The sequence below is a fragment of the Eleutherodactylus coqui genome, chromosome 4 (genome assembly GCF_035609145.1).
Source record: "Eleutherodactylus coqui strain aEleCoq1 chromosome 4, aEleCoq1.hap1, whole genome shotgun sequence".
NCBI lineage: Eukaryota > Metazoa > Chordata > Amphibia > Anura > Eleutherodactylidae > Eleutherodactylus > Eleutherodactylus coqui.
This window is the reverse complement of record NC_089840.1, coordinates 86,004,438-86,013,135: the sequence shown is the minus strand read 5'-3', so window position 1 is coordinate 86,013,135 and position 8,698 is coordinate 86,004,438.

Here is an 8,698-nt window from a genome sequence, read left to right as displayed (position 1 = left end):
AATTCAATTCAATTTTTTTGTTTTCTCAAAACACATGGGGGTGAGTCATTCAGTTTATAAGTATAGTAATCCTGTTTTGCATTATTTAACCTCTTAACGACCTTTGATATACCTGTCATGGGTTACAAAGGATTGTGTTAAGCAGGCTCGGGAACTGAACTCAATTCATACCCAGTGACTATCACCTGTTTCTAATAGCCGCAGTTAGAGTTAGTGCCAATCACGGGCCCTTTAACTGCTTAAAGGGGTGTTCCAAGACAATAATATTGATGACCTATCAGCAGAATAGGTCATCAACAGTTGATTAGCTTTGGTCCATCACTTGGAACCCCGACTGATCAACTGACTGGGCGCATGTTGTCAGCACCGCAAATACATCGAGGTCAGAGTGCAAGTTTCCGCGCCGAGCTCTCATGTAGTGGCCGGCACTTGTAACTGCAAGCACGGCTTTCATTGAAATTAATTGGAGTCATGCCTGCAATTACAGGCGCCGGCTCCTACACAGAGGTCGACGTGGAGGCTTCCACAGAGCAGCTGTTCTTTATGTGTTCCCTGAAAAAAGGCCTTTAGTTAAAAATCACTATTGTTGCGTTTCAGGTTAAAATTTCATAATATGGAAATGAAGGTGGGGTGTTTGGCATGGTTGGCACAGACAAGATACCTAATACTATAGAGCACTCGCCTTTCGCGGAAGACTTCCTGAAAATGTGGTATAAATCAGCGATAAGATGTGGACTGCCCAATAAGAGGGTACCATTAATGCCATTATTTGGTAACCCACATTTCTTGCCTGCTATGGAGGCTTCCAGTTTCCTAGGGTAACATAGTAACATAGTTTGTAAGGCCGAATGAAGACAATGTCCATCTAGTCCAGCCTGTCTATCCTCCTGTGTTGTTGATCCAGAGGAAGGCAAAAAAAAAAACCAAGGGCAGAAGCCAATTAGCCCTTTTGGGGGAAAAATTCCTTCCCAACTCCCTAATGGCAATCAGACTAATCCCTGGATCAACCCCTAATATTTCCTACAAGCTTGTATACCAATTAACCTAAGATTTATATCCCGTAATATCCTTCCACTCTAGAAAGACATCAAGTCCCCTTTTAAACTCCTCTATGGATTTTGCCATCACCACATCCTCAGGCAGAGAGTTCCACAGTCTAACTGCTCTAACAGTAAAGAGCCCTTTTCTGTGTTGGCGATGAAACCTACTTTCCTCTAAACGTAGCGGATGCCCTCTTGTTACCGTCGCCGAGTGTGCCGAGCGGGGGATGCAGAAGACAAGCGGGGTGGCTCCGCTTGTCTTTTACAGCCAGCTGTTCTCTGCTTGGAGCGCCCGGCTGTTATACAGCCAAGCGCTTCGAAAGGGGTATGAAGAACACAGCTTGACCACTCTGTTCTTCAGGGACTGGGATACAGCTGAAACAATAATATCAGCTGTATTCCGCTGTGAATCCCTGATAACTGATCGCTGATCTTTCAGCATGCTGAAAGATCAGCGATCAGCGACGGCTTAACGAAAACTGCACAATGTCAGTGCAGTTAGACACAACGATTATCGCTCAAAAGATGGCTTTAAGTGATTTTTGAGCGAAAATCGTTGTGTCTAAAAGGGCGTAACTTTGCAAAATCTTTTTGATTGCATCGTAGAGGCATATCTATTGGTCAGCAAGCTCTACACAACCGTAAAAAGAGGCCATACACGCAAGTAGCCTCTGAGAGCCTTTTGCGCAGCAAAACAAAAACTCCTTTTAGGAGCTGATATTTTCCAACAATTTATATCTTAGCTCAATATTGTTGATGTCCACAAACTGTACAAATCACAAACTATCCTGATAAAAGCAAAATCCCAACTCAAGATCAATTATGTTCCAGTTGAAATGAATAAATTAATGTAGCCTTCTTATTGCATTACATTAAGACTCAACACAGCTATTGTCCACAGATGTACAGTGTTTGACCTCTAGTGAAATTATATCCACATGCAAGCCATTAATTTAGCATGACAAATCTCATTTTATGTCTCTATTACTTTCATTTAGACTTTTTTTTAGTTTTCGGTACACAGATCTACCGCTTTTTTGTATCATTCATGAGACAATGATTATGTCTGTAATATGACGGATTATATTCAAGAGGATCATCTATCACCATGTAATACATTTTAAAGAGACTCTGTCACCATCTTTTTGTACCCCTATTTGAGGAAAGCACATGGTAGTGCCTGTCATATTGATTGCAGTGATATATTTGCTGTGCTATCTCTGCAGTAGTTTTAGAGAAAATTACATTTTATCAGTGGCAGCACAGGCATAGAGGACTACTTAAAGGGGTTTTGTCATTACAACAAAGCCCCGTCCACCTGCTCGGCCCGGCCTAAAATAAAAAAAAGAGGGCATACTCACCTGTCATGGAGCCCTGGAAAGCAGCTGAGAGCCACCGCTGATATTGGTGGCAACTTCCAGGTAAAAGGCCCAGCAGAAGTCAGGTGTCGTCTCCGTCCAATCAGAGGCCGCAGTGTCACCGTACATGTTTACCAGGAGCATGTACTGTGACGTATGTACAGTTAGGCTACAGCCTCTGGCCGCAGACAACACATGACTTTCCCCGAGCCATCTACCCAGAAGTCGTCGCCGATACCGGCGATGGCTCTCAGCTGCGTCCCGGGGCTCCAGGACGGCAAGTATGCCCTTTTTCTTTATTTTAGGCTGGGCTGAGCAGGTGGACAGGGTTTTGTTGTAATGACGAAACCCCTGTAAGGTAGTCCTGGATATTCATGATCTGCAGGTTACCTACTCCCACCCTGCTCTCCAGCCACTAATTGACTGCTGTCTGCCTATTACTGTGCATAGAGAGAGTACTGCCAATCATTGGCGGGAGGTCGGGATGGTTGTGGCTAGACTACAGCTCATGAATACTAATATAATGCAAATTTATCCGAAACTACTGCACAGATACTCACAGCAGACATATCACTGTGACAGGCTTTATCTTGTGGTGCTCTGTGTGAGGACTGCAAAAACATGGCGACAGATTCCCTTTAAGAAAGCCCGTGACTCAGTGCGTTACCAATACAATCCATTTCAGGTTCCAGATATATGCATTGTTTTCTTTTTCAATTTTCCAATGTTGTTGAAGGTTTGCGTCTACAATAAGATGACACAGAAGTGGCCGCTATGGCGGTTATCCTACATGAAGAAGTAGTTTCTAAGGTGAACAGAATTTGCACAGTCCCCAGTCCAAAAGCAATGGTGATTACTATTCATATGGGACGAAGTAGGCCGCATGATGCCCCGCAAGCCACATTAATTTCCGCACCAAAATCCGTAGGCTACCTGCAGATTTTGATGCAGTATTGAAAATGGAGTAAAACCTGCCTGCAATTTAGAATCAAAATCTGCGGTTAGATCTGCGGATTTTGGTGTTAAATTTTGCAGCCGCGAATTTGGCTGCGTCCTGCGGCGTAATGCCTTCCAGTGTAAAAGGTCCCTTGGTGGTTTTCTTTCATTGTGGAAAGGCAATTTGAGTGGTCAACATTTTGGTGCGATAGTTGCTAATTTGCATTGTCTTCACTAAGAAGATGAAGCAGGGAAAATTTGCATTTCTCTATCTGAAACATTTGAGAGAAATTTGACATCTCCACCTCGTATTGGGGATGTCAAGGTAGGTGGTCTTCATAAGGCTGGCTTACACGGGCGGATTTGTATTGCGGATTCCTCGACCGCAGTCCATACGGATGATGCGAGGTAAAACATGAGCATTGAAAGGCATTCATTTTGGATTTTTCGTTCACACTTGCGGGTACGAATTGCGTATTTCTTGAGTGGAAGAAAAATCAAACTATTCATGGCCGCCTGCATGCCTCCGCGGTCATCCTCCAGTTATGGAGGTACACAGGGTGACCGTCTGGACTCATGGCCTAAGGAAGACACTTGGGCACAAATACAAAATGGTTGTCTCTTGGGGGAAGAGATAAAGAAGCAAATTTTTAATGTTTATATAAGGTTTCTTCTCAATGATCAGTTTATGCAACAAACAGCTTCAAGTGTAAATGCAGAAAATATCCATCGGGTCCATTCACCTGAGGGATGCCAGAAGAGCATCTATTGGGCAGGTATATGTCAGTATATTGGGCTTTTTTATTGTATAGAAAAGTTTATCTTTTCTGGTGTTACATAATCACCAGGTTTATGTATTTTTCATGTCTCAATTGCACAACCACATATAACTTCTCAACAAAGTAGTTTTTATTCTTCCTGGTTCTCAGTTCTATTGCTGTGCAACAAGATAATAATGAAACTACTCATTTCCCCCCAAAACACCCTCAGGCTCAGATTTTGTGTTAAGGAGGACATTATTTCTGGTAAAATGTATGTTATGCACAGTTATGTCATGGGTGGAGGTTCCTGTCATTCATTTAGGAGAGGTGACCACCAGCAAAAATTACTTAATAGAGAAACATACTGGATTTTTTGGTTGAAACTCAGCACCCCCTTTGGTTTAAATAAGGCCTTATTCACACAAACGTTTTATCACAGCTATTTTGCCACCATAAATTGTCGGCTGAAAATCGCAACCATCTGAAGCATTGGATTCCAATGCATTCGTTCAGATGGGCAATTTTCCAGCATGTAAAATCGTCTGGCTGGAAAAGTTAGCACATACGCTGCAGATTCCAGCTGGCCGCTTTTAAGCACGGTCGGAAAAGATAGGTCTTGCCTTATCTTTTGGTCACGATCAGCTGGCAGCCCCCAAACAAGCCTATGGGAGCTGCTGGCAAGGGGAAGGGGAGGGACCTTAGCGGCGGGTCACGCTGCTAAACTCCCTCCCACTTCTCTCCCTTTGCCGGCTACTCCCATAAGCTTTTATGGGAGCTTTTATTGTTGCGATCAGCCAGCAAAGGGAGGGGGACAGTGTGATGCTTTACTAACCCCACTGAAAATTGTGGTTGATGCAATGCATTGTGTATAGGCAGCGTTTTCATACCCATCCCTGCTCTTAAACAGCAGGGAATTAGAAAAAATAAAGAGTCACACTGCGCATCTCCATGTGATACGTGGGCATGCGCAGTCCACACACAACCATACGCAGTCTCTGCTGGCTCTCTGCCGGCTGAGCATATGGTTACACAATGGGTAAAGTGCTGTGGGGTGACAGGCAGCGCTTTAAGCATACGCCCGTGGGCATGAGCCCTAAAACAGCAAGAAAAGGATCCAACATCTGTAAAATCACAGCTTTATTGAAACATATTAAAATCCCAATAGGAAGGACATACAGTGGCATCACAAACCGGTGCGTTTCAAGCTCACAGCCGCCCTTAGTTATAGCATAAGAACATGACGCACTGCTTAGTTTGAAAAGAAACATACAAGCAATAAACAAGCAAAACGGTAAGCAGACTAAACAGAAAAAAGGAGAGAAAAATGAGATAGAACACCTAGCAATTAACCCTTAGGGCTTCTTCACAGAAACGTTAGGTTACAGCATATTCCATGCACAAAATACACTGTAGCAATCTGCTATAGCCTCCCATATTTCTGATCACACATATTATATGAAATATGCGCGCAATAAAGATCGCAGCATGTACTATCTTGCCGTGTATTACGTGTGCATGCACGTCAAGATAGTGCATGACGATCGGCGGCCCACAGCAAGTATGCAATGTCATTGCGTAGTTGCTGCGTGCCGCGCAACTGTCACATGGGAGCTGCACACAGCTAATTACGTTCACGTGAAGCCGCACTTAGGCTGAAAACACACTGCCATGGGCGGAAATACGCTGGACAGTATGGAGTGTAGCTGCATCTGAACGAGGGAGACTTTTTCTCCCACGCTGGCAGTTCAAACTATGCACCAGAGCGTAGGAGTTTGAAAAAAGAGGTGGGAAGATAGTGGCTGACAATCTTCCTCGCATTTGTTCACTACGTGCAGGGAAGATAGGGCAGGTCCTATATTCTCTCGGACGAGAAATCCCAGCCGTGAAAACGAAAACACGGAGCTTCTATTGAGATCAGTGGTTTCGTTTTGTGCCCTTATACGGCCGTGATTATCACGCTATATAAGAAGAGAAAAACACATCCATGTGTTTTTGTCCTTAGTAGTGCAAAATCAGGTCAGATCTCTGAGGCCTCTTTCACATGGGCGTTGCGATTTTCAGCCACCCGCATCATGGACAAAAATTGCATGAGTGAGAGAAAGCTGCAACCAAGTCGTGGCTAAATCTCACGTTTTCTTGTCCATTCACACGGCCAGGTTTTAGCGTATATACGCCACAGCCCAGAATTCCGTTGGCCGGAGGGAGAGAGTTTAGCTGACAGCCGTGCCGGAGGATCGCTACTTTCCCTGAGGTAGATTTAACCCAAAAACGCCTTGCATTCGCAGAAATATCGCATGTTGGCAAGCGCGATATCGAGCCGAGTTTCACAACCCGATAACGCACTCGCCTGTGTGAAATTAGCCTTACTGTCATTCCAGTTTTCCAATGGCTAGCAGTAAAAGATATTCTAATTATAGAATGTGAACAATAAAAAAAAATAAATCACTGTTGTTTCCGAGAAAAAAATGACACATCATAACCCGTAAAACTGCATTACTAACGTTACATAAGCTTCACTTTCTACGCGAGAGCAATTTGCTTTTTCAGTTTCAAGTCTTCTCAGCTCAATAGTCTTTAACCCATCAGTGGCTGTCCATACATGGTTTTACAGCAGTTGTTGCAGTAGGCAGATGACACTGGAGTCGGGTACGATGTTAACACCAGGATTACAAAAAAAAATTATTTTTTTTATTTTAACAAAAAAATTTAAGAGATTAAGTTGGCAGTAGAAGATCCTGTTAATAAATAAGTATTATTCAGAAATTAAGATTATGCTTAACCCCAATGTGAGTGGGGTATGGAAACAATCTTCTATAAATCACAAAGATCAGCAACACACTTCGACTGTAGAACATGTGGTAGCACCACTGAACGTTTCAACCCAGCAAAGGCAGTCGCCACCACACAATCCAAAAGTAACGCAAGTGTTGTCTAATAACCTGTCCACAACTGGCGGGTGAATATGTGTTCCTCTGGTGACGGCTCGAGCTTGTGTATTTTAACTGTCAGGCCTGCTTTGAAGTCACTACCCATGTGCACACATCAGGCCTTTTCCTGAGGTCCCACCTCACTTACATATCTGCAGTGTGTTCGGTACGGTACCTTAGGTGACATCTCTTTGAACATCTGTTGGGGGCACCCAGATATGCAGAGTTGCAGGGCAATGTGAATTCTTTGTAGCAGTCTCTTTAGCTGTAGTCCCTGCAGCTCTGTTCTCTCAGTAACGTCGGTTCTGGCTGCGCTTCTCAAACCCTGTCTGCCTCCTTTCTTCTGCAATTGTCATTCTCTACCAGGCACAGATTCTCAAACACATCTCACATGGCTCCCCAAGAGACTCCTCACCCAGCAATGCAGTCTCTCTTATGGCTTAGTACCACTGGAATTGCTCTTCAGCTTGCAGCTCTCCATAATCTCAAGTCTTCCAGATCTCCCACCTGACCTCTGCAGCCAATAGAAAGTCACATACAACACTCCATAGATAAATACACAAACTGCAGTAATGTATGATGGCCAAAGAACCGGGAGAGCCTGCGTATGGCTGCGAGTGTACTGCGTGTGCCCGCGTATTACACGCACATGGACATGCACAGTGTGACTCTTTTTTTTTATTCCCCACTCTGTTTCACAACAGTGTTGCATATGAGAACACCGCTCAGACGCAATGTGTTGCGTATGGAAAGCTTTTTATACGCTGCCTACACTAACATATACGGCTCACGCTGTGTGGTACACAGAGAAATATAGCATTGAGCAATATATTTCTCGCTCGTATCTATGCGCAGTGTCTACACGCACACGTGCATGGATCAGTGAAAGTCCATTGACTTTCATTTATTCCATTCACAGCGTATCACGTGGCCGTGCAACACATGAGTAATATGTGATAAAAACCCCGTTGTGGACATAAGCTCTAAGGGTATGTTCACATGGGGGAGAAATACTGCAGATTTTCCATGTGGAATTTCCACAATGTATGCAGCATTTACAGTACAAGGCCTGTGGATGAGATTTAAGAAGTCAGCACTAAATCTGCAGAGTTGACATGGGATGTGGAATTTAAATCTACATAAGGTCAATTTATGCTGCAGATTTGCAGAGCAGATTCTACCTTTTTAAATGTAAGGTTTGTTGCACAAGGATTTTGGTGTGGATTTTGGTGCGGATCTGCAAAAAATATGCTCCATATAAACATGCCTAAAAGGAGAGTAAGGCTCAATGTCCATGTGCAGATTTTAATCATAAAATCCGTGTGTGACCCCCACGTAGGAGATTCGCTCCTCTTGCCGCCCATGGGGATGCATTAGCGTCCGCACGGCAAGTAAAAGCATGCGGATTTGATCTTTTTCTTGGCATGCGGATCGCACGCACGGGAAGAAATCGCAGCATGCTCCATTTTCCTGTGGGTCCTGCAGCGACAGCTTCCATTGAGGTCAATGAAAGCCGTCCCCGCCGCCACATACCCACAGCTGTCACTGTGCAGGTGCAGCGGGAAAACAGGGGATTCAAAAAAAAAAAAAAAAGAGTCTGCTGCACTTGTGTCAGGCGCATCACCCGACCCCCCTGGACGCATCCGCCGCTCCAAATAAAGAAGATCCGTCCGGCT